This window comes from Grammomys surdaster, unplaced genomic scaffold, assembly GCF_004785775.1.
Source record: "Grammomys surdaster isolate TR1022 unplaced genomic scaffold, NIH_TR_1.0 201, whole genome shotgun sequence".
NCBI classification, from domain to species: domain Eukaryota; kingdom Metazoa; phylum Chordata; class Mammalia; order Rodentia; family Muridae; genus Grammomys; species Grammomys surdaster.
Genome location: NW_021604646.1, coordinates 3,059,598 through 3,086,886, shown reverse-complemented (window position 1 = coordinate 3,086,886; position 27,289 = coordinate 3,059,598).

The window sequence follows — 27,289 nt, the reverse complement described above, 5'->3', positions numbered from 1 at the left end:
TCTCCTATCTCAGGTCTCTGGGACTTCCTAATGATTCCCCTTAATTCTGTACCCCAGTAGTGGCAATTTTCCATTCATTTTCCTAGTACTCTAGGTCTCTCTCTTGTCTGCACACTTGATCCTGCCCCTCATTTCCCTCCCTGTTTCTGTCCCACCTACTTCCCTCCCTATCTCTGCTGACCATGACTATTTCTCCCCTTCTAAGTGTGATTCAAGCATCACTGATTGGGTCTTGCTTCTTGTTTAACATCTTTGGTCTGTGGGGTATATCATGGGTACTCTATACTTTATTCCTAATATCCACTTATCAATAAGTACATGCTATGCATGTCCTTTTGGGTCTGGGTTGCCTCACTTAAGTCATATTTTAGAGTTACTTTGTCTCCAAAATTCATGATATCTTAGCTTTTAATAGATGAATAATATCCCATTGTATAAATGAACCACATTTTCTATACACAACCTGCCCACAAAATTTCAACCCCAAATTCTTCCTGTTTAAAGGAAATGCAGGGACAATGATGGCAATAGGCTGTAGGAATAGACAACCAATAACTGGTCCAACTGGAAACATATCCCATGGCCAAACACAAATCCCTGCCATTACTAATGATATTCTGTTATAAATGAAATCATTAATGAAAAAGAGATATAACAACTGGCATTGAGGAAATTCAAATAATCATTACATCTTATTTGAAAATCCTGTATAACACAAAATTGGAAAATCTTAATGAAATGGACAATTTTCTAGACAGATATCACTTACCAAATACCAAAGTTAATTCAAGATCAAGTAAACTATTTAAACAGTCCCATAGCCCCTCAAGAAATAGAAGCAGTCATTAAATATCCCCCAACAAAATACACCAGGACCAGATGAAGAATTCAATGAGACTTTCAAAGAAGAGATAATTCCAATACTCGTCAAACTATTCTAGGAAATAGAAACTGAAGGAACCCTGCCAAATTCATTCTATAAGGCCTCAGTCTGATACCTAAAGCACAAAGACTCAACAAAGAAAGAAAACTTTGAAAATTGATGCAAAAGTACTCAATAAAATACTCACAAACCAAATGCAGGAATACATCAAAGACATCAAGATAGCCTTCATCCTACATTTGCAGGGATAGTTTAATATAAAAAAAATCCCTCAACATAACAAACTGAAAGAAAAAAATCATCTTTATCTCATTAGATGCTGAAAAAGCCTTTGCTACAATCCAACACCCTTTAATGTTAAAAATTTTAGAGAAATCAGGAATACAGGGCACATACCTAAACATAAGCAAAATGATATACAGTAAGCCAATAGCCAACATCAAACGAAATAGAGAGAAATTTGAAATATTTCCACAAGAATCAGGAACAAAACAAGGCTGCCTACTCTCTCCATTTCTGTTCAATATAATACCACAAGTTCTCCCTAGAGCAAAGAGATAATTAAAGGAGATCAAATGGATACTAATTGGAGAAGAAGTCAAAATATCACAACTTGTGCATGATATAATAATATACCTAAGCTACCCCCACTATTTTACCAAAGAATTCTTACAGCTGATAAAACACCTTACCAAAGTAGCTGGTAACAGAATTAACTCAATGAAAATCAGTAGCTTTCCTTTATATAAATGATCAAAAGAAAGAAACTAGGGAACCAAGAACTTTTATTATATCCATGAACAATGTAAAAGTCTTCACATAACTCTAACCAAGTAAGTAAAAGATCTGTATAACAATAATTTCTATTCCATGAAGAAAGAAATTGAAGAAGATATCAGGAGATGGAAAGCTCTCCTGTGCTCCTGAATAGATAGATTAGCATAGTAAAAATGACCATCTTACCAAAGCAACATACAGATATAATGCAATTCTCAACATAATCGTAATACAATTTTTATAGACCTTGAAAGAGAAAATTTTAATTTCATATAGAAAAACAAAAAACCTAAGATAGCCAAAACAATTCTGAATAATAAAAGAACTTTGGGAGGAATCACCATCCCTTACTTCAAGCTGTACTACGGAGCCATAGTGATAAAACCTGCGTATTATTGGTATGAAAACAGACAGACCAATCAATGGAATAGAATCAAAGACCCATAGATACACTCACACACCTATGGACATTTTTTTAAAAATGAAGCCAGAACCATACAATGAAGAAATAAAGAATCTTCAACAAATGGTGTTGGACTAACTGAATGTCCACAGGTAGAATGAAAATAGATCTGTACTTATCACCTACACTAAGCTCAAATGGATCAAGTGGATCAAGGACGTCAATATAAATCTGGAAACATTAAATCTCATGGAAGAAAATGTGGGAAATATCCTTGAATGCATTGGTACAGGAGACAAGACAAGCTCCCGAACAGTATACCAATGACTCAGGCTTAAGATCAACAAATGATAAATGGGACCTCATCAAACTGCAAAGCTTCTGCAAGGCAAAGGACACTGTCAATAAGGCAAATCAGCAGCTCACAGATTGCAAAAGTATCTGTACCAATCATACATCTGACAGAGCTAATATTCAAAATTTATAAAGAACTCAAGGAAATATACTCCAACAACACAAAATACTCAATTAAAAAATGTGATATAGAACTAAACAGTGAATTCTCAACAGAAGAATCTCTAATAGTCAAGAAGCACTTAAAGAAATGGTGAAAGTCTTTAGTCATCAGGAAAAGGCAAATGAAAACAACTAAGTGGTTCCATCTTATACCCATCAGAATGACCAAGATCAAAAACTGAAGAGGTAGCACATCCTTGTAAGGTTGTGGAGCAAAGGGAACACTTCATTGCTGATGGGAATGCAAGCTTATACAACCACTTAGGAAGTCAATTTGGTATTTTCTCAGAAAACTTGTAATATTTCTACCTCAAGTCCCAGCTATATCACTCCTGGGCATATACCCAAAAGATGCTCCTACGTCCCACAGAAATACTTGGTCAACTGTGTTCACAGCAGCTTTATTTGTAATAGATAGAAACCGAAGAATGGGTAAAGAAAATGTGGTACATCCACACGGTGGAATACTATTCAAAATTTAAAAACCAAGACATCATGAATTTTGCAAGGAAATGGATGGAATTTGAAAATATTATCCTGAGTGATGTAACACAGTCCCAAAATACATTCATAGTATGTACTCACTTATAAGTGGATGCTAGCCATAAAATATAAGTATCATACTATACACCACAGACCCAAAGATGCTAAAAAAAAAGGGAAGACTCAAGGGAGGAGGCTTGAATCTCACTTAGAATGGAGAGTAAAATAATCATGAGAGGCAGATAGAGAAAGAGATTTGGAAGAGAGGGTCAATAGCTAGGGGAATGGGGGAGTTCAGGATCAGGTATGGGGAAAGACAGGAAAGATGGGTATTTGGCCATAAAAAATGATTAGACGTCTGCAACTGACAGGGATGAGGAGGTGGGGCACACCTCCAGGATAAGACAGACCTAGGATAAGGGAGACACACAAGAATCAATGGGGGGGGGGTATCCTTAGCTGTGTCTCATTACATTGGGAATATGAAACCTGAAGAGGCCACCTCCAGTAGCCAGGTAGAATCCCCAACCACAGTGGAGTAGTAGAGACACCAACTACCCCCCCCCACACACACACCAAACTTTCAACCCAAAATTTATCCTGTCTACAAGAAATACAGACATGGAGGATAGAGAATAGACTAAGAGAATGGCCAACCAGTAACCTGCCCAACTTGAAACCCATTCCATGGGCAACCACCAATCCCTAATTCTATTAATGACACTCTGTTATGCTTGCAAAGCATGTTGTTCTTTAATAGGCTCCAGCCAACAGGTGACTCAGATACAGACACTCACAGCCGAACAGTGGATGGAACTTTGGAACTCTTATTGAAGAATTAGGTGTGTACCCAAGGAAGTAACTCCCCAGGAAGAACAAACCTGGGCTTCTGGGGATCTTAGAATCTCAATCACAAAGCATAGACCATACAAGGGCTGGATCTATGCCTCCTGGATCATATGTAGCAGATTTGCTGCTTGGCCTTTCTGTGGGCCTCTAACAATTGGAATTGGGGCTATCCCATAAGCTATTAACTATATTTGGGGTATGATTTATCAGCTAGCCTGCCTTGTCTGGCCTTAGTGGGAGAGGAAGTACATAGCCTCACAGAAACTTGAAGAGCCAATGTAGGGGCTGGGGACCCTGAACTACTCAGAAGAGAAGAGGAGGGGTGTTTGGGGAAGATTGTGAGCAGGGATGGCTGGGAGGGGTTAGTGAGTGTGATATAATGTGAATTAGTAAAAATAATGAAACTAAAAAGAGAAATAAGCAAACGGATAATTTCTTCTTTTCATTTGATGTGAATATATTAGAAAGCTCAGTTCTGTTGAGATGTCAACTTAAATTAAATTGACATATATATTTAATGAAACAACAAGTAAGATCCAAGAATGCTCTTTGTAGTCATTGACAAAATGATTCTAAAATTTATTTGACTACAATAAAATTCTAAAATAAAATGGTTGCTAAATTTTCATGGGCTTATTTGATATTTTATCTTATGCTGCAGAGAATAAGAGCAATTTATGTTTAATATATTCTACTTTTTAAAACCCAGATCTGAATTTTCTTCCAGGCTTGTGGTAGTGGCATCACTAGTCTCTATCAAAGGAAAGCAAAGTGCTAATGTACCTTAAGTCAAGCATTAACATGTGAATATTTAACTGTGTTGAATACATTTTAAGATATACATTGCTAAGCTACTGAAGGTATAGTGCATTTTCAACTCATGATTTTTTCAATTTAAAATTGTTTCATATCATAGAAGTTGATCTAGTTGATTATAGTTGTACATAGTAAAGCACAAATGAATAAAATGATGTGTTATCCACATACTGTGCACATGTAACACAGAAGTATAAAACCATTAAACAGTGAAATGCATACCAATTTATAGAGAGAACAGGAAGCCTATAAGTAAACCCTGGATTATTTAGTCAATTGACTAAAAATTTTAAAAAGACAACCATACTATTTCACAAGTAAATATCTTACAACATACCTTTCAATATTGGATGCTTATATCTGAAAAAAGAAAACAAAGGTAAATGAAAAGATACATATGAATCAATATATAAATACTGCAGTGAAAGTATTTAACACAGAACATAATTTTAAGTAAAATATTAGAAACTGTAGAACTTCTGCACTAGCTTAAGGAAGGATATTTTTCTCTTTTTGAGTCTAGTAACAAATTTCTTAAAACATTACTAAATGCAAAATACACAAAAGAAACCAATGTGTTCGTCTATATTATACTTAAATGCATATTGTTTCTTAAAATTTTTTTGAGAAAAAGAAAAGATAAATCTCACAAGAAAAAAAAAAGAAAATATTCAAATCGCTTTTTAAATGAAACATATCTAAAATACCAAGAATACATTTTGGTACTCAATAGAAACAAAGACCAGTAAATTTTAAAATGAAAAATATCTGAAAAAATACTGCACTAAAATTTTTTCTATCCATTGAAATAACTAATGAAAAATAGACATCATTATTTGTCATTATGGGTAAGATTCTGTACAGAGCCTTACCAACCTAAGACATAAGTGCATTACTTTTGATAATACATATTTCATAATGGGTATGGAAAGCATTCTTGTCAGTATGACCTAAGACAGTCTCAGTCTTGTTTATAAAATAAAAAAAGAGGGAGAGGCAGAGAGCCTTTGCGACAGCTTAGCAAGAATCTGACAGGGGCCAAGGTCAAGGAAATGAGCTGCTTGGAAGAAATATGAATTTTAGGCTAGAACAAGGAAATAGGCTTCAGACATAAAAATGACTTTGGGCTAGGACAGCAAAGTTGGTGCAGATATTTTGGTCATCCTAATAAGCCCTTAGAAACAGTGATCATGGGAGTGTTCATGGAATTTTGTTTATTGCCTTGCTTGTTCTTTGACTATTTGTGTTTATTGTCTTGCTTGTTCCTTGACTATTTGCATCTATTGTACTGCAAATCCCTCAACCTAGAACTGACCTGAACACTTACATGTAATTCAAATGGTATAAAAGCAAAAAGGAGGATTGGGGATGGGATAGGGGGTTCTAGGAAGGCAAAATGGGGAAAGGGGATGACATCTGAAATGGAAATTAATAAAACATCTAATAAAAAACAAGACATAAAAACTAACAAAATAAGTCACTTAATACAAGAATGACTGAATTTATCTCATACACATTGACAATACTAATTTTTGAGAATGTTGAAATACACTTTGCTGTAAGAAATGCTATATTGAAAAATTATCTTAGTCTCTTAGAGTCTCTTAGACATTCCACTCAACAACAAATACAACCTAACCATATGATATCCTGTTGGCCTTCCTACAAATATAAATGTTACTGAGATGAAAATGTATGCAACTATATTTCTAGCATTTCCATTAATTACTCTAAACTGAAAATTACCACATGACCTACAATAGGTGAGTATATGTAAACAAAATAAAGCAAGCCAAACTGTGATATTCATAATGAATATTAATCTCCATAAAACAAATGAGTTATCTTGTCACACAAAGGAGAGTGACCCTTAAATTTATATCGCTAATTAAAATAAACTAATTTCAGAAGGGTATAAAATGGGTGATTTCAACTTCCTGAAATTTAGGAAATGATAGAAATATATAAATAGTAAGTAGTGATTATATGGGTTTAGTTTTTGGAACTAAGTCTTGAATTTATTTTAGGCGGAAGATGCAATCTGTTTGATGATTGGATGTTACATTGTCATCTATATCAAAATTTAGGCATTTATAACAGAAAGTGTAAATTTTACTGCATAAAATTTGAAAGGGGTTAATTTGTTTGAGAGTTGAAGATTTAGAGCCTTAAGCAACTTGTCACAAATATATAAAGATATATGAATGACAAACAGGTGATGACATTAAATAATGTTGTAAGAATGGAAAAACAAGCCTCATAGTTAAGAAAAAAGGATTGCATCATGTATTTTAATGTTTTTGATGAAGCTAATTTATCATTGTTATGAAGACAAAACTATGAAATCATCGTGTATGTACACTAGACTTACCAATTGGAAAACATGTTTTTAGGGGATGGGAGAATAATTACTTAAAGGTAAGAACAGAAAAGTGTTTCAAACAATGACTGTGACTACAATTAAAGTTTAAGTTGTCCATATGGAAATTTATTAATCTAATATAGATACATATGAATGCATTTCATAAAAACTTTCTCACGTAACAAGGTCTTGTCATCTTATGATAAGGTCTTACAACCATCACACACACACACACACACACACACACAGACACACATATGTGTCTGTGTGTGTGATTTTGATTAAAATATCTAAAATGAATAATCATTGTTAGTTTAGACACACATATGATTCTAATGTTAATGTAAAAAATAATATTCCGAAAGAGGTCACCTTGGGACCTAAAGTCAGTAACTTCTGAAAAACAAATGAAATAAGAGTGACAAATTAGAAAATGTTCATGACTGTACGAGCCATCTTTCTGTTGATATGATAATTATTAAGATGATTTACTAAAAACAGGAAACATATAAGTTGGCTAACTATTGAAGATTTCCTTTCTCCAGGTTGCTTCAGAAAATATGGGCATGGGTATTTCTCCCTTCCTGGTATTAAGATGTAAAAACAGTAGGGATTATTTTCCCACACCTCCTGGAAATGATGGCTTATAGTGACTAGACCCTTTCAGTAAGCATGTCTCCTATATTGTTTACTTACTTATGAGAGATAGCACTATGAACTATGGACCAGAATTTTAACAGATAGGCTTTTGGTAGATAGTCTATATCTAAACTAACAGATTTTAAAACGACAAAGTCTCTAATGCCTACAAATTGAATACTTTAAGGAAAAGTATGATATAAAACAAATCTGCATAAGTCTATGCTAATATAAATAGTGTAAAGTAAATAAAACCCAGGAGAGTTAGAGGAAGGAATCAGAAAGGGAAAAATTGTAATTATATTATAATCTCAAAAAAATTAGTAAAAGAAAAAGATTACCCCTGATATCAGTTTGGTGTGTACAGTGGTTTGAGTCTCGAAAGTGGCCACAGAGAGTACTTTACATTACAGGGTAGAGCACATGGTTATAGTTGTCTGATAGGAGGTGAGGTCTTGTGTGAGACTCATAGATCCTTTGGTGCACACTTTTGAAGTACATTACATGACTCTCTAACTGGCTCAAGATATAAACCTATTTCTGATACCTGTGTCTGTTATGATGCACATCCAGAACGGCTTTTTCTAGCATGGAGGCCAGGCACAAACATGAGCTCAAGCAACCCTTTTCTTTGTCAGCTATTTGCTTCATATGTTTTAAATAACAAAATGAAGCCAATACTGTTTGGTATTACACATAAAGATCATGGTTCCCTGCTCTTTTCTGCATGGTCATTTTAAATACATAAACAAACAAGAAAAGCTTTATTTCCTTGAGACATAATAATTTTCTTCAACTCCAATTTTAAGCAAGTTTATAGCACATGCTTTTAGGGATGTTTGACTGTGGCACTTCTTGTTTTGCATTAAAGCCTCATCTGAGCCACAGAGGAAAAGAATTAAGTGTAGGTCATTCTACAGTTTGTGTGAAGACCATGGCTGAAGAAGCATGCAAAGCAAACTGTTCACTACCTCATCATACTTACTTAAAGTGAATTTTAATAGAAACATAATTCTAGTACAGTCTGCATATTTGGACTCTTTTGTGATTTTTATGTATTCCCAGGACACTTGACAGGCCATTACACTTTATTGATATACTTTATTTACAGTTGAGGTACTCATATCAAATCTCCAAACCTTTACTAAAAAAATGCATTGCACAACCCATTAATCTTTCCGTATGTTCAATTCTTTATAACATCTATATATTTGCTACAATACCATGACTTAGGTTAAAAAAGTTTTCACAGCCATTGAATCAATACAAGTTATTTAAATTCAAAAAGATTCACTTTTCCTGGATAACTTTATACTTACTGAAAACATTTATAACTTTTCCTTCAGTGATTTACTTCCTGTGTTACAGAAACGAAAGCCAGTTGGTAAAAGATATTTATTTTAACATCTACTTCCTGAGTGCCTTGTTTTAATGTCTATACAGTTGTCACACTCCATGAGAAATTTTTCAAACCCATAAATATTTGTTCAGAACACATAAGGCTTTGATTTGACCTTCGGTTTTATTTTGAGAATGAGATATTTCATTTGGTTTTGTGTGTCAGTTTGCATATCTGCACATACAATTTCCCAAACATGTACAAGTAAATCCATCTTTGTATTTAAAATGATGTAAATGTTTTTGTAAAATAAAAATTATGAATTAGAAAATATCACTATGTATTTAAACCTATACAATTTCTTGATTCACTCAGCTAACAGAAGAAAAATAGACATAATCTAGCATCTATGTATGATATGCAATACAAGTGAATTATTATATATAGTGACAAAATAGATCTATAGTATGACTCAGTCTCTGGATACATGAAATTTGACTTTCCAAAAGACTAAGTCATATCTGTAGCATGTACTCATATTAATTTCCTGGTTTTGCTAATTCACTGCCATTCTGGAAAGTGTAACACAAGAGGTAATGGTTTGAAGAATTTCTCTGTAGCCAGATTTGGAAACTTAAGAGTTTATAATTTTCTCAAAAAAAAGTTGAAAAACAATTTCTGGCTACCACAAATAAAGTTGCTATGAATTTAGCTGAACAGGCACGTTTTGTGTATATGCCTAGGAGTGACAGAGCTGAGTCCTTAGGTAGAGCTATTCTCAGTTTTCTGAGAAACAGCCATATTGATTTCCAAACTCGTAGTACAATTTTGCAGTCCCATCAGCAAAAGAAGATTGGTCCCTTTGCTCCACATTCTCACCATCATGAACCATCATTAGTGCTTTTAATCTTAGCCATTTTGACATGTATAAGATGGATTCTCAGTCATTTGATTTGCACTTCCCTGATGACTAAAGTTGCTAAACATTTCCTTAAGAACTTCTCGGCCATTTGAGATTCCTCTGTTGAGAATTCTGTTTACATCTGTACCCTATTTTTAAATTGTATGATTTGGTTTGTTGATATCTAATGTCTTGAGTTCTTTATATATTTTGGAAAGTAGCTCTCTGTCAAATGTAGTCAGAAGAAATCTTTTCCAATTCTGAATGCTTCTGTTTTGTCTTATACCGTCTTTTGTCTTGCAGAAGCTTTTCAGTTTCATGAGGTCCCATGCATTAACTGTTCATTTTAGTGCCTGCACAATTGGCAGAGGCAGGAGTGGGCATATGGGTTGGGGTACACCTTCATAGAAGCAGGAGGAGGGAGGATGGGACAGAAAGTTTCTAGTGGCGGGGAATGGGGAAAGGGGATAACATCTGAAATGTAAATAAATAAAACATTCAATTAAAAAAATGGAAAAGGGAAAGGAAAAAAACATTGTTCCCTTAGTGCCTGCACAATTGCTGTTCTGTTTCTGAAGTTGTCTCCAATATGTTCAAGGCAATGCCTAACTTTCTCTTCGCTTAGATTTAATGTATCTGATTTATGTTAAGCTCTTTGGTCTACTTGGACTTGAAAGGTCATGGAAATGATGCCTGATGATTTTCTACTATACTTATAGATTGGTACCTAGCAGTTGTCATTAGAGCAGCTTCATCTAGCGACTGATAGATACAGATGCAGAGACCCATAGCCAGACAATAGGAAGATCTCAGAGAACCTTTCTGAAGAGGGAAAGGATAGATTGTAGGAGCCAAAAGGGTCAATGACACCATAAAAAATCACACAAAATCAATGAGCCTGGACACATAGGAGCTCAGTGAAACTGAGTCAACAATTAGAACCTGCATATGTCTAACGTAGACCCTTTGCATATGTGTTATAGTTGTGTTGTTTGGTGGTTTTCTGGGACTTCTAACAAAGGGAGAAGAGCTAATTTTAGGGATTTTGCCTGCTCTTGGGATTCTTGTTCTCCTACTGGGTTGCCTTTTCCAGCCTTAGTATGAGGGGAGTTGCTCAGTCTTTTTGGAACTTGGTGTGTCATGATTAGTTGACACCCCTGGGAGGACTGCTCTTTTCTAAAGGGAAACAGAGGAGGAATGGATAGAGAGGGACAAGGTGGGAACCTGGGAAGAGAAGAGGGAGAAAAATCTATGAAAGAATAAATTAATAAAAAAATTTTAAAAACCAAAAGCAAACAATACTTGAAAACTCTGAGCTGTATATGCAGTGAATGATATAGTATGGTTATTATGGACATTAAAGGTGATAATTGTTAAGGTTTAGGTCTGTTGTTATATATTGCAATGCTAAGAATGGCCCCCCAATTCCTGGTTGGACCAGAGATTAGAGTCCACTCATAGACCCAAGTGATGCTATGTGACCTTGCCCCCACCACATTATTTATGATTAGTAAATCAAAATGCCTACAGTCTATAGCTGAGGAGAATTGAGACAAGTAGAGTTTGGTAGTCCCAGCTTTTTGGGGTTCTCCAGTACTTGAGGATACGGAGAAGAATGTGGGAGAGGAAAAAGGCACCATGGGTTAGGATTTGAGAAAGCATGGCCGTGAGGACTGGCTAATTGAAGTTAAGAGCAGCCCAGATAAAACATAGTAAGAAATAACTCGTAAAATTTGATCAAAGTATTGTCTTAATGTGACATTTCAGCATATTTGCATAACATTCTCTGATCTAATCCAGCTTGATTTTATCCACCCTCTATCTCTCTTAACAGCTTCTAGCAACCATTATTCTATACTCATATAGTTTTTTTTAAATTTTTTTATTTTTATCTTCAAAATACAAGAGAGTTCATGGATTAAAATTTTGGTATAGTACTCATTATCCTTAAAATCTACAAGTAGTATAAATGATAGAATGTTACTCTTTGTGCCTGAATTATTCTCTTGTGTATGTAGCTATGTTTTCTTATCTGTCATTTTCATCTAGACTGATTCAACATTTTCAGTACAGCCAACAACGCTGTAGTAAACATTGATGTGCAGTTATCTCTTTTCTATTCAGATTTTATTTCTGCTGGAAATGGGGCTGGATCATGTAGTAGGCCAATCTTTAAAGATTTTGTTTGGTTTTGCTTTGTTTTGTTTTGAGGAACCTACATTCTTTCCCACCCATAGTGGTTCTAACCAAGTGACAATCACTGTTCCTTTGACCAATTCAATTTGATATCCATGTAATATAGAAATCTGGTTATGGGGAGTCTATACATTCTGGTTCACAATACTGCTCCACATTGAGTTTGCTAAACATAGAATCTGATACACATTGATTCAAAAATCACTTATATTTTATGCAAATATTTGCCTCAGATTTTGTTTTTTTTGGAATAATTTCTCTATTGACAATCATTCCCTCTCCACTTCACACCCTTCTTTAATTATTTTCTTGTCTGAGTGTATGTGTGTATATGCAAATGTGCGTGTATGTATGTGTGGATGTGAATACATATGTGTATACATGTGTATAATGTTCATGTCTGTATGTGTACTTTTGTGTATGCACAGGTGTGTACATTTGTCCCTATGTGTTTGTGTACATACACACTATGGTGAGTTCCATTATCCATATTTGGAAGAGAACAGACAACTTCCTGGAATCAGTTATATCCTTCCTCCATGTTGTAGCCTGGTCTCCCTTGTTTCTCTCAAACTGTGTACTGCAGGAGAGCTGGACTGAAGTTTCCTGGAGATTCTCCCACCTCTGACTTGTAACTCACTCTTGGAATGTTAAGAATATAAATGTACATCACTTTTTTTCTTGGGTTCTCTGGGTCAAACTCAGAATGGCAGACTTACACAGAAAGCACATTTACCTGATAAACCTTCTTAGCTGCCTTTTTCTTCATTTCTTCATTTTATGTGCCCTGTTTTTCTGATCTGGTTTTCCTCCCACCCATTTTTTTCTATAAGGAAATGCTTTTTATTAATTACCTTGGTATTTCTTTTACTTCTGCCACAAGTACTGTTGCTACTGCTGTGACTTTAATTTGGCTTATTAAAATAAGTTGTAGTCCCTGCTGTTATAATTTGAGACCAAGGAAATTTTATCTTTATGCCTTAAGCATAGTAATTCCATATTATTAATTTATTGTATGTATCTTTTTATTTTCTTGCATGTGTGTATATGAACCATGCATGTGACAGTTGCCCATAAGGGTCAGAAGAAGGTATGTGATCCCCTGGGTCAAGAAATAGAAATAAATATGAATGGCTATGTGGATCCTGATTTTCCTGCAATACAAGAAAATGTTCTTAGCTACTGAGTCACTTCCCCAGACACAGGATTGTGGGACCGTGAAAGGATGATTTGGTTTGCAGTAGAGCACTGACTTAGAGATAGCTGAAGACCCAACAGGTGTCCATTTCCTATGAGGGACAGCACATATCTCACCATGCCCTTGGATTCCATACTCCTGACATGCGGTCTAAGACCTCCATTTGATCTGTGCCATTCAGACATGTAGGGCAATGCAGGTCTTCCCAAAGAAGTTTGTTTCACCCTCCACAGGTAGATGGCGTGACTACAGGCCTCAGGCCTCGAGAGATTTCCATATTAATGAGTTAACTAAAGGCCAGAGGGTGTAGCCAATTACTTATTCTTTGACCAGACCCTCCTCTCTCACCATCCCTATTTAAATCAGGCCCACCCTTACCTAAGGGCAGGGAGAGGGGTGCATCCAGATTCAACTATCATCCGCCATGAAAATAAAGCCATTTGGAACCTTGGACTTAAATGTGTCTTTTGGGGGCTCACCATGGGGTAAGCACAGCAAGGCCTCAACTACTGAGCCAAGCCATGTCTAATCTCCCATGGAGAGCTTCTCTGTGTCCTGCTACAAAGGCCTGCCTCTTCAAGCAAGCTAACTGGGCCGCAGACCCTGGCAAGCGAGAATAATAACCGAATCTCTTCCTGCGGGATGTCCAGGGCTTCTTTCTTCTCTTCCCCCCATCCTTTTTGAGTCTCCATTCTGCTGCAGCCTCCCAGCAGCATCTGGGAGTCTCAGAATGGGATCATCAGTCTGCTACGGCCATTCTGCCACTTTTTTTTGCCCTGAGTACACTTGGTCAACATCTTCTGCAAGCACTTGCCTGAGTGCTCCTGAGTCTCCTGGAGCCTCTCTCCAGGTCCATTCAAGAGCCCCCCACCCTCCACCCCCGCTGACCCTTCAGACTGAGGACTGAGTTCTCTCCCAGCCTGGGGGGGGGGGGGCTGTGGCTTCTCACAGCCAGCGCCCACCTGGTGCCGAGTGGAAGGGGACCAGTCAAGAATCCCGTGCTTCTGCCTCTCTCTGGAGGCATGCCTCTCTGAGACACCTGGGAGGAGCAGAAGATACGTGGGGACTCACAACTCAGCCCAACAAGATTCAAGAACCCATGCCCGGCACTGCACATGAGCTGTTATTCCCCTCACAGGATCTGTAATAATTCCTAACCTTATAGTTTCAGAAAGTCTTGAGTATTAAGTTCATGGAGAACACTGAGTTGGGTTAGAGTAAGCTGTTTACTAGAAGTGTTATTAATGTCATTGGCTGACAGACAGAAAGACAAGAGCATAGTGAGGACTTTAGTGAGAGTTTAAGGCTCTAGAGCCAGATAGTAATAAGGGACAGAAGGCTTTTGAAGAGGGTCAGTATTAGATAGTTAAGTTTAGGTTCATGACAGTTGTCTTTTAATATGGTTATGGCTAGGTTTGGAGGTAGGGAGAGGGGAGACAGCTATTGAAGCAGGGCAGTTTGAGCAACATGGTCTAGATTCTATCACTTTGGTGTAGAACTGTTGTATTTTGGGGAATATCAACTTTGTTTGCCTCCATTATTTCAATGTTTTATGGCATTGTTTTCTTTTGAGTTTCCAGATGAAGGGTTTGAAACACACAAGTGATCAAGCAGTCTCCTGGACCAAAAATCTACCAATATCAAGATGAGATGTGATGCAAGACAGCACGTTTAAAGATGGCTGACACCTTTGTATGGATGAAGGATTTTCTAAGAATTCCATCTTTACCTCTCACATACCTCATTTCTAGGCTGTCTAAGGTACTCTGGTCTCTAATGACTTTAGTCCAAAAGAAAAGTGGGACTAATATCATTAGAAGCACATGTTTGTCTCATAAAAACTCTTAATGTCAGATAAATAATAATCTTTTTATAAAAGCTTAAAAAAACTTATTCTTAGTACAAAGTTACATTGTAATACAAATGCTTTCTGTCATGTCCAGTGAGCTTTGTGAGTGCAGTTGTATCACCCTGACTGTATTACTTATTCTGACTATTATGTTATACCAATGATTTAAACCCAGTTCTATTGTGGTAGCCTGATTATTAAAATTTAGTGGATGTGTGGGTGTCAAGTGGCACAATAATTTTTTTGCACATAAGTAGAAAGAAACAACATAAGAAGTGATGAAGGGTTCATATGTAGATGTTTTCAACATCAAATATGTATTATTCTCAAAGGTACCCAAAGCTATACTCAAATACAATGGAAAATTTCAGTGTCCTCCGTGGAATTACAGGCATCATAGTGATACAAATCACTGGACGCTTTGGAGAATGAAAGCCATGCAGTAGCATTTATTTTAAAATAGTTTTCTTTCTTTTCAGAGAATGATCAAACATGTGCGCATGCCTGCATGTGCACATGCACACTCCTTTACAAACAACCAAGTGTTAGTTTTTTGTTTCTTTGCTTATTTGGTTGTTGTGATTTTATAGATCATTGGGTATTTTAAGAAATACCACAGGGGCCATTATCTTCCTGAATTTATTTACTAACAATTTTCATACCACCTAAATAATCATTTTTTTAAAAATTGCAAAGAAGAAAGAAAAGGAGGAGGAACACTTCCAAAGATCCAAAGACTGGCTTATTGATAGATATCTTTGGGATCTTGCCTGGAACCACTTTCTTGTCTCTATTTGAAATCTCAGTAGATCCAAACTTAAGAAAGATTTTGGACACATGCTCCTTCAATCTTTCTCCTAACTCCTCCATTGGGGTCCCTGTGCTCACACCAATGGTTGGCTGCAAGCATCCACATCTTTATTGGCCTCTCAGGAGAGAGCTCTAGCAGGCTCCTGTCAGCATGCACTTCTTGGCACTAGCAATAGTGTCTGGGTTTTGTGTCTGTGTGTGGGATAGATCCCCAGATGGGACAGTCTCTGGATGGCCTTTTTTCCAGGCTATGCTCTACTCTTTTTTCCCGTATTTCCTTTAGACAGGAGCAATTCTGTTTTAATATTTTTTGTTTGGTTGCTTCTTTTTGTCATTGCTGTTTTGTTTTGTGTTGTGTTGTTTTCTTATTGTTGTATTTTTAGCTTATATTCTTCTCCAGGTAGATAAATTCTGTGCTTTTCTGTACAAAGTTTCAATATTTGTCTTAGATTTCATCTCTAAAGTTAGACTTAAGCGATGTTATGTATATCTCATTTAATAGAATTATCTGATGCAGACTTATTCAGTCAATGTTGATAGGAAGAACATGAATATAAGTTATTTCATTCTGAGAGAAGCAAAAATATTCTACTTTTCCCTCTTCATTTTTATAAGACTTGCAGTTAGACTTCAACTACCAATTTACCAAGTGTGAAAGAAAACAGAAATTACCACTAATCCAAATAGATGCTACTAAATTCATTGCTGTTTTTTTTCCCCAGGAGATAAAAATATATATATATATATATATATATATATATATATATATATATATATATATATGTTTATATTACATATATGTACACACATACACACACGTTAGCTCTCATCACCAGCAGAGTCAACCTATGCGACTTCTCGAAATTAGTTTAAGTGTGTAATTTACTTGATCAATGTAATGAAGCAGGAGTGCTTTGTTTGTTTCCAATCCTAAATCTAATGTTCTCCATGCTTTGGTTTCATGGAATTTTAGCCATCTCTTTGGATCAGACGCAGGTTTGACCTTTGTGAGACAGTGGCATACATGAACCATTTATTTCTGTAGCCTTCATTGATATCCTAAAATCCTCAAGGCATAAAGCCATGTTACTGACTGAAAACAGAATGGTGGCCACAGGTCAACTGAATTGGAAAGTAGCCAGCTTAACTGAACTACTTACTGATGGACATAATCAGCAGCTGCATAGGTAATCATCGTTTAGATACTAGGATTTGAGTGCCTGGAATACTCATCTAAATCTGAAGCATTACATAGCATTAAGGGCACAAATTAAAATTTAAAGTCACTAACTCCTAAATTCACTTGCACTTAGATATTTGACTTCTGTTACAGAATAAACTCGCTTTCTCTCTTAACTGGAAATAAATGTGACATTTGTGACAAAGATGATACAGAAAAAGTTTTTTACTTACCACTAATAAGTATAAGCTTCCAATTTCATCCCTCCAACGTACTCTATGTAATACAAATGGGAAACCCTTGCTCTATTTCTTAAAAAGCATCTTTGACTCTCATTTTCTTTATATAATATCAGTTTGTACATACCTGCCTCCATCTCTATTGACTGCAATTCTAAATTGCAAGCATATGTATGAAGAACACATCATGACAATTATCTAGGGAATTATTTTAATCAGTCATAAAAGTATTAGAATTTTTGCTAAGTAACTATACATTTATGCTTGAGATTCTTAGAGTCCCTTTACCAGTTTGGCTATCTTACTAACTTCTATCTTTTTTCCAAGAATCTCTACTTTTAGCAGCATATCATAAATGTTATGTGGCTTGCAAAAGGACCATTTTCTACATTAGACTTTTGGTGCTATGCTTTTAGCAATCAAAGATGCTCAAAGAACTCCAGATGACTGTACTTAATAGGATTGTTTCTTCAAAGATCATGGTTCATGGCTTACAGAGAACAAGTATCTAATATACCTTAATGAATATTTGGTCCACTGAGAATACAGTCTTTATGAGGTTTTAAATTGTTAAATTAGTGATTTATATAATTATGTTTTAAATTTAATCAATGAAGTAAAATCAATAAAATTACCTAACAATTTAAGTCCAGCATTATGGACCTAAAACACATGAAACAGTAAATAATAGTCAAAACTATGCTTTTAGAGGCAAAATTACCATTAGACATATTTATTAATTGAAGCTATTCAAATGTTGCACAATATCAAAAGAAATCTGCAAGTAAAATCCAAGGGTTAATTTTTCTCTTCCTTGGTTCCCTGAACTTTCCCTCTGCAAATGCACTAGATGCTAGATGCTTTGCATTCTTTTTTAATACAAATTAACATCTGTCCTTCTTTAATTAGGATTCTCTCTATCTTCACACTAGTGGGTTTGTTTTTAATAATTTTACCCTGTGTTCTATGCTTATTACATTTTTTAAGCTTCAAGATTTTAGATTTTTTTAAAACTCTAATATTCTTGCGCTCCTGTGTCCTTGAAAATATTTCTTTTGAAATGAAATTTAAGAATCTTTTGGTGGTGGTTGAATTGATGCTAGATAAAGGTAGCACACATTAAGAAGCAACACTGGAAAATCCATCTCTTTGTTGGAGGTTGGCATAAAATTATAAGGAAAGAGGAAAAGGCATCATTTTGAAGCCATCTAGTAAAGTTGACAGCCTATGCGATAAAGCAAGTGTTCAGCATGTAGTGAAAGGTTAAAACATATGTATGTTATATTTATCTTATATTCAATAAATTTTATTATAGTCCATTTAATAAATAAAATTCTGGAAAGATGGCTCAGTGATTAAGTTTGCTTAAGATCTTAGAGAGGCCAGAGTCAATCCTTAGCAGTATAATGATTCACAATCTCATATACCTTGAGGTCAAGGGGATTCATCACAATTTACTAAACTCTCAAGACACCAGGAATACACTGGTTGTTGCACAGACATACACTGAGCAAACATCTACACACATTAAAAAATAATTTAAAAGAATGTTTAAAAAGAATAAAAACCACAAAACACAGATTAACATTGTTTAATTATATTTGTTAGGCATTTTGAAATTTGTCTTATTAGTATGTGGACAGAAGTTTACCAATCACACTCTCAAACTTGCAAACAAATATTCGACTCTTGTATTAAAGAGGCAGTATGGTAGACTGAGATATATTTCCATTCTACTCTCTGGTGACCTGATTAAAACCAAGTTAATTGGTAAGAAAATTATCCACATGATCTTTCAAAATTATCATACAGCAAAACTATATTTAGAATATATGCTTTATTTATCCCCAATATAATTGAATAATAAAAGCCACATTGCTATCTGGCTCCAAATAATGACTAAGAATGAAAAACTTATGCAAAGTTTTATCTATAATATGATCAGTAATAATTTGTATATACATCTTGGCTACACCAATCTCTACTCCTATATTCAAATGAGCCACATTGTCTTCTGGGGAAAAAGTTACATGCATTGTCCTATGGGAATTGAGGGAATTGCCCATGAAAATGGCAGTGGTCCTCACAGAAAGCCAGTTGCCAACTTGTTAATTCAGCATTTCTTCTCGAGCTTTCTAGCCTGTAATTGTCTGTGCGACTGAGCAACATTAAAGAGTAGCTAATGTAGAGATTTTAAAACAGATGACATTGAAAAACTCACTCCAGTGTAAATATTTCATTTGAAAAGAGAAACAGAAAGAAGCCAGAGGCACAGAAGAATGATAGTCTGTACTCAGTTATGCTAACAATGCCATCACTCATGCCATTCATGATCATTTTAGAAAAAAAAGTCATCTATCTTCTTTCTACAAACTACAGTGAGCATTTTGATTGCTGAGAACATACACTAGTTCACCAGACCTCCCCTATAGGCAATAAATGCAGGTCCATATCCAGGTATTTCGATTCATGCCTATGAAACTCTGGGAATATTTGCCTCTAGCTGCCTTGCTTTTTCTCTCATCTATGCAATGGAACTGTAAACACATTGGACTACATAGAGGTGTTTTGGCAATTAGAGAATTTAATAAATAAAAGGACCTTCAAACCATTCATTCATTATCTCCTATTTATGGAATCCACAAAAATATCTGACATTCTCATTTTTTCTCTTTTATGTCTTTTCTTTAAACTTATGCTTTTGTCTTTTATGTTTCTTTTCCAACTTCTAGTTACCAAACGGATGAGAGAAAATTGGGGCACCTGACACCATGAAATAAATATCTTGTGTTGTATTTGAAGGCTGCCTCTCTCAACAATGTAGCCCTGCAAATGCTCAAAGTGTATTGAGATGAGCAGTTGACTAATAAATTCAGAATGTCTTTACAGCTTTTTCATTCCCTATGAAATGTACTCTAGAAATAAGATCATCACACCTAAAACTCTTAAGTATATAGGTCTAGAGATGCAACTCAGTAGGTAGAACATTTGCATAGCAGGTAAAAGGCCTTTGATTTAATCCTCATTACAATAAAAAGAAACAAGTAAACACCAAAACCAAAACTCGTTTAACACTCTAACATTTACAGTTGATCAGTGTGATAGAACTTACAGAGAGAGATAAGCATGTGTGCGCTACTTCTTTAAATATGTCTACCCAAAGGGATTCAGAAGGTACGGTGATCTCTGAGATGTTTCTGTGCAGTACTGAACACTACACAACACTCTGTCTCTTCAGTTCTAGTGGCTCATCACATGGCAACTGACATACAGGAGCAATGTAACTTCACTATTCCAGCTCACTTTTCAGCACTTGGTCCAGAGTTTATCAAATCTCTGTGAATGATACCCTGTCCTGTGATATGTATCTTTAATGGCAGAGCAGTAAGCATTTTGTGTTTTCAAAATTGGATATTCTGACTTCCTGTGTGAGATATACCAGCCTGTCATATCAAACTCTCTGCCTAATATTCTCCCTAGCTTTCTCCTTATTTTCACACAACTCCATTCTATTTTCTACTATGGTTCAGTACAAACACAGAGGATTTTAAGTACTGTAAATGTTTGAGAAATACTAGAAAATTCAATGTAAATACAGAAAGCAATGCAGATACATAAGATTTTATGAATTATGATGAGAGCATATTTCATAGGCACTGTATTGTTTTATTTATAGAATAAATTTCCCCTGAGAGACTTAGATGTCACTACTCACTCTTGATCAGAAAATTAAGAACTCTCTTAGTTGTTTAAAATCTGTCACAACCTTTGTGCTGTATTAAGATGGAAAAATATTACTAAATTTATTTGCCTCCTTCTAAATATAGTGGATAGACTTATATGCATGCATGTACATATGTACATAGTATTATGTGTAATACTAGGCTTATAGTAATAATTATAAGCCTAAAATATGAAGCACAAGAGCTGAGACCAACTATTTTTTTTCTAGTGTACTGAACTGAGTCACTTTGCTTAAGTGTCTGTGAGCTGTATGGAAACTTAAAAGATCTTATGTACACATTACAAGATCTTACAATGTAGAGGACAATATGGAGAAGATAAACTAACACAGACATAGAGTCCACAAGTCCCCTAATTTGGTAAAAGATATGAGTTAGTACAACCAAGACGTTCAGTAAAACACAAGGCACAAAACTAATACAATAAACAATACTTATTCAATTTCTCCAACACATGAACAGAAGGAAACAAACTCTACAAAAGCCTCCAGGAGAAAAGAGAAGACTCATTTCCAGTAACTCAGCAGTATAATCCACTAATGATAGAAAGAAAATCAGCGTAGAGATATAGTAGCAAATGAAAAAAATAAGAAATGCAAATGAGCACTCATGACATAAAGAACTTCTACAGAATACTAAGAGATGAAATGAAATGTATTCAACCTTATAAAGGAAATTAACAAAAGCAAATGTGGGTGACTACAAGTGACATCAAACTAAACGGGGAATAAAATGAAGTTACTTCTCAAATCAGGCACAAGATTCTCATGTCATCTCTCTTTTTTAACATTGCTCAAGAAGTTCCAGCCAGCTCAAGAAAATTAAAATTAGAATTCTAAAATATGATACCAGAATGTAACTAATCAAAATTGTTTGTAATTGCTGATATAAACGTCTATGTAAAATTCAAAATTTCTTAAAACAATGAAAAAATATATGGGTGTTTAAAAAGCTGATATTAGCAATATGTCAATAGAAATATAGTGCTCCTGACAGTTATAGTCATAGATACACAGCAGATGTAGTTATGTCAAGAACTTCCAAACAGAAGCAGAAGTGTAAAGAAGAAAAAAGAAGGGGAGAAGGAAGGAAACAGAAAAGAGAAGTAGGAAGGATAGAATAGGAAGGCAGTAGGTGACAAATTAGGAAGAAAGGAGAAAGAATAGAACAATCTGAAATATGGTGGTAGATATGTTCCTGATGTGTCCAGTGCTAATTGTCAAGAGAAAAATGTACAAACAACTCGCAAAATGTAAAGGAGAAAGCCTACATATAATTGATGTCAAATAGTGATACTTAAAGTATCTTAAAACCCAGGGAGAAGAACTGCACAACTTTTTAAGGCAATTTGATATGAGCCTTTTCTAAGTTGTGATTCAGATAATTATAGGATAATTCTCAGCAAAGTCTTATTAAAGGATCCAAATTTAAGGCTGGAGAGAAAACTCAGCATTTGCAATACTTTTCTAAATTATCCAAATAAGATTCTCATCAACCATTTCTAGAGGATCACAACTTACAACTCCATGTCTAGGGTTTCTGACGCTGTTCCCTGGACACCACAGGCAAACCATACGCATGTGCATTACACATGCACCCACCATACACACAGAACTAAAGATGAAAACAAGGTTTAAGAGCTGGGGGCTGAAGCGATGGCTTTGCAGTTAAGAGCACTGACTTCTCTCCCAAAGGTCTTGGGGCTCCAGGGTATGGAGAGGTCTGGTGAAGATTCTGATGATGTGAGATATGACCCAGTAACTTCAAGAGTTTGTTCCTGAAATTATGTGCTCTTTGCAATACAGCCCAGCATTTTCAATGATTTCATTATTCACACAATAAAATGATACAACCTATCCATAAAATATTATACAAGAAGTTAACTAAAATGTTATAGTCAACTTTCATGAAATTTTTGAGAATTCAAAGTGATTTTTGCACAGAGAAATCAGCGCTTTAGATGATTGTGGAAGAAGGGATCAGAAAATTAGGAGGGTCCTAAGATATTTCTGTTGATGCAGAGTTCTTATGATAGATTTGCAGATGCACATTTATGTTATTAGACTTAGCTACACTTTTTAATTATATGGAAATAACACATGACAATTATATTTAAACAAGGTTGCTAAAACACAAGATAAAATACCAGTGTTTGCTACGAAGCCACGGAAGTTATCATTCATATGAACGCATGGACATTGTAGGTAGAAAACAGAGGTAAGATTTTGATTCATACATTAGCAAATTTAGTGTGGCTTTCTAGCTATCTTAGAAGAGGACACTGATCTCTGAAATCAAGTACTGACACTTTTACCTTCAGCCTTCCCTGTTTTCCTACTCCACAGCAAACATTTGCTAGACAAAGAGAAATGAACAGGCACACACGTATGGGTAAATGTGATGAATGGATAAAGCAATTTGTATATGTCTAAACAAAACTGCTGTTAGTAAAAAGGATTAAGTGCTCCAAGAAGGCAAAAGAAGCAAAAGGCATAATTCTTTGTGAAGAGACTGGAGAGTCAACATGAAAGAGTTAGAATGAGCTGTGGAAATAACAGCCTGCTGCTACTCGTAATAAGAGAAGAATGGCCTTCTTGATGACAAGACCGCAAGAGCAATGCCTTGAGACATTAAATGGCCTGTCGAGATCAGACAGGGATAAAGAGTGAGATTTGCCTGGGCCAGAGGGGCAGAGGCAGAAGTAGGAGAAAATGTATTTAATGGGATCTGAGGCAAGCCAGCATTGCAGTTCCTGCCAGGATGTGTTAACATGTTTCATGTGGGTCTATTGTGAACCACAGCTGGAGGTGGGGAGTGAATCCTGAACTTTAGTGGCACACTGTTACACTTACAGAATAGGCTTGAACAAAAAGTGCTGTCATACACCACTTTAGCATGTGAGAAGCTTTGCCACCATCAGTTACTGAGTACACAATTAAGGACATATGCCACATAATTTAAAAACCTTTGCTCAGTATTACCGTAATTTAATAGTATTTGGAGAAATTTTTGAGCATTTCAAGAGCTTACATTTATTTATGTTAGTATTATTTGTTGTTCAAACTAATTATGGCTTTTTAGTGTGTTAGATCTTTTGTGTTAATAAACAGTATATGTATGCTAATATAATGAATATTATAATATATTCAATATTACATTAATGAAGCTATCTCACACTTTTACTAAACTGATCAGCTTATTTTTCTACTTTTAATTTTTAAAACGAAATCACTGAAGATTACATAACCTACAGAGATGTTACTGGTTTGGAGAATTTGAAATCATTTAAAATATAAATCTATTATCCACTTGTCCATTGGTGTAAATCAGACCAAACTGAACCTTCAGGTAGAACTTTGTGGTTGGGACATCATGAATAGTAATTAGCTTGGAAAACTATATATCCCATGAAGTTATATTCCGCTGAAAAGGCTCACAAACAGTAAATATGAAACTAAAAGATTTTAAAATAAAAATTAGCCAGAACCAGCATTTACTATGCTATGTACTGAGTCTTACATAAAATAGGAATATAATGATTATAGAATTACAGACAAGTACCTTTGAGCTCTTAATAAAACATTAGTACATGAATATTTCTATATATGCTTAACTTATGTAGGACGAAATTCATAACAATGGTACTCATAGAACCTGAAATTGAAGGGATCGTGGTCCACTCTGTGTATTTTATATGGGATTTCTATTACTGAAGTCCTTGATCTGAACTGCTACTTTATATAGTCACTGTATATCCCAGCTGAGAACGTAATCTATTCCAATCTACCTCGTTGTGGTGGTAGAAGAAATTGTCAAAAGAAAGAGAGTAGAGGAAGTAAATATTTGCAGGTTGATTTTCTTGCTTTCATTCTTATAAAGTAAAAACTTTGTTACTTGGTTTGTATTAAAGAAATAGAAATCATTCCTCTCTGCTTGGATCTTCTGGTCTGATCAGTCTTTGTAAAACGCTGAGTTTCTACACATTTCAGTGTAGATTTTCTTCCATTTTCATAAATATAACAAATGAATTCACATGTTCTGCTACCATTTGGTGGATGAGGTGTATAGGTAATATTATAGGTATGATTACACATATAAATTCCAAAATCTTTCTTGATTTCTACTTACAATTACCATTCAATAGTCACACCTGGCCTTTCATGCTTGGATGATTTTATCAGCAGTGATTCTTTTAGATTCAATTGCATTTTCCAATATGTCAAAATTCAAATAATGTTAAACAGATATGTACAGTATTAGATCTTAAAATTTTCCATCCTCAAATATGACATGATATTCTTCCTCATGAAATTGATAACTGTGGACTATTAAAATATTTTAAAATATGATGTGATAAAGCATATTACATGGATTAAGGCAATTGCTAAATTGGTTAATCAAATGTCCATGGTAGAAAGACACATTTTTTTCTTCATAGTGACATACAGAGTGTGAATTCATCAGAGGTGGGACTAAAGCTCTTGGCTGTCTTCAGATTTATTTGTCCATGTGTGAAGGATGGTTACTCAGTTTCCCCAGAGCACTTCCAATGAGACTGGCAAAGAGAAAGCCAGTTTCTTGTTATTAGGACACATCAATGGCAATATTGAACCTCTACAGAATAATTGGTCTTGTTCAACCTGAATTGAGTTTATAGGGATATAATAAACACACACACACACACACACACACACAAACACACACACACACACGAATATTAAGGGACAGGAACAAAGAGTTGAAGGTAGAAAGTACAAGAGCTACTGTGACTTGGAAGATAGAAAAATGTGCTTATGTTTTAGTTGATTTGCTTGTTCTTATTCATATTACCTGTTTTTGAAGTAAGAATCCTGACAAATCCAGGAAGCAGTTAGTCTAAATTCTGGGGCCACTTGAGGGCACTGTGGCATTGCATTTCGTCCAGTGACCTATTAAGACTCAACTCAGGGAAAATAATGTAGTTTTTCAAACACCAGGGTGAGCATACACAGGTACTCTGGGGTAATGTCCTGACATGTGGATGGGCATAGCTGTGTGGACATATAAATCAGTTAGTGCCCCACCGAGGCAGCTCCCAGACCAGAGATTGCATTCCATATCCAACCTTCATGACATGCTTCAGAGATTTTCTTTACTAGTTGCTCAGGCTGAACTATGATATTATGATTTTCCAATTGCAGCGATAATGGATCATTTCTGGCATTTCCCACTCATTAGAATTTGCACCAGCATGATGGATTAATTTAGGGACATTTTCTGTCCTTGGCATAATCACTGGGGAAGGAATGAGCAGAGCTGCTGCCCTGAGTAAGCGACAGCACAGGGCCTATCCGGAACTTAAATGCCCAAAAGGAAATAATGCACGGAGTGGGTGGCTCAGGTATGATAGCGTGCATTCACCAGGCTTAGCTGAGCAAAGGTGAAAGGCTCGGTATGCCGGCTCAGATCACAGTCAGCTCCCAGTCCATGTTGGAATGCAGTGCTTATACTGAAAAATGTTTAAATGCATGCTAATAGAGCCAATCCTCTCAAGCAGCCTCTTTTCATTTTTATTAAAAACCAACTGACTGTAATAAAAATCATGGAGCCTTTTATTTTTTCACGTGTAACTTTTATGTTTAATTCTTACAACCACTCCAAAAAAAAAATCAAAGACCAGATTCCCAAATCTTGTCTCTCCAATACAGTGCACCAAAGCATTTGTCTGGTAAATATGGACCAAGAAACTACTCTGTATTCAGAGTATTGATATGGATATAGAGTCAGAGACTTTAAGACTTTCTTTTGTCTTGAATTAATATGCTTTTTAGAAAATGACTTTTATTTAAGCAGATAGGATAATAGGATAATATGGATCGGCTTCTCCTGACTGCAGGTTCTTCATTTCCTAAATTTCTTTAAAAGCTGCACTGTTGTGATTCATCATTTTGTGTGTGAGTGAATGAAGCTTGGGATTCAAAGAGTCGCTTCTGTTCTCATTCATTTGATTAATTAAAACTACCAATAAGCTTGGAAGTATCCCTGTGGATCACCTAAAACAGTGAATGCACTCTCACTTTTTGACAAATATATATATATATATATATATATATATATATATATATAT